General features: G+C 39.0%; 1 pseudogene; it reads left to right on the top strand.

Moving 5' to 3' along the window:
* The first annotated feature begins 535 nt into the window (after window positions 1-535).
* Window positions 536-730, top strand: LOC114632970 (annotated as a pseudogene).
* Window positions 731-955: the final 225 nt, after the last annotated feature.

Below are 955 nucleotides of genomic sequence, written 5' to 3'. Positions count from 1 at the left end.
CATGTTTGGGAAGCAAGAACTACCAACTGAGCTAGCTCTCCAGCTCCAAGTGTCTTATGCCTCACTTTTATGCCATCTTATGACATAGATAGATGATGAGAGATAGACAGAGATAGATAGCTAGATAGATAGATAGATAGATAGATGATAGATAGATGATAGATAGATAGATAGATAGATAGATAGATAGATAGATAGATAGATAGATAGAGATGATAGATAGGTAGATAGATAGATAGATAGATAGATAGATAGATAGATAGATAGACAGATAGACAGATAGACAGATAGACAGATAAACAGATAGACCAGACAAACAGGCAAACATGATCTACAGTGACTTTGAAACCTGGTGAAAATTACTTCCAACATGTTATGATATCTAGGTCTTATACCATATAGGTCTTATACCATATAGCTAAATCTCCCTGTTGGATAATTTAAGAACACTAAAATATATTCAGAATAGACTATCAGAAAACCTTCAATTAAGAAAACTAAGGCTTGAGGGTCTGGTGAAGGGGCTGGAGGCGCTATGTCGGGCCGGGAAGGTGACAAAAAGAAGCCCCTGAAACAGCCCAAGAAGCAGGCCAAGGAGATGGACGAGGAAGATAAAGCTTTCAAGCAGAAACAAAAGGAGGAACAGAAGAAACTCGAGGAGCTAAAAGCCAAGGCCACGGGGAAGGGCCCCCTGGCCACAGGTGGAATTAAGAAATCTGGCAAAAAGTAAGTTGTTCCTCACATCAGAGGTGACGTGACCCTCCTCCTCCATCCCTATGTAACCATCTGGATTCCCTGCCATAACATCTTTGCCACCTAATAGCTAGGATGAAGTGTTATCCTGGAGCCTGTTGTTGTACATTGTAATAAACTTTTGTAAAAAAAACAATGAATAAAGTGAACAATGCAATGGCAAAAAAAAAAAAAGAAAAGAAAACTAAGGCTTTCTTAACAG

The sequence above is a fragment of the Grammomys surdaster genome, unplaced genomic scaffold, assembly GCF_004785775.1.
Source record: "Grammomys surdaster isolate TR1022 unplaced genomic scaffold, NIH_TR_1.0 98, whole genome shotgun sequence".
NCBI classification, from domain to species: domain Eukaryota; kingdom Metazoa; phylum Chordata; class Mammalia; order Rodentia; family Muridae; genus Grammomys; species Grammomys surdaster.
Note: the sequence above shows the minus strand (reverse complement) of the source record. Positions and strands in the feature narration are given on the sequence as shown.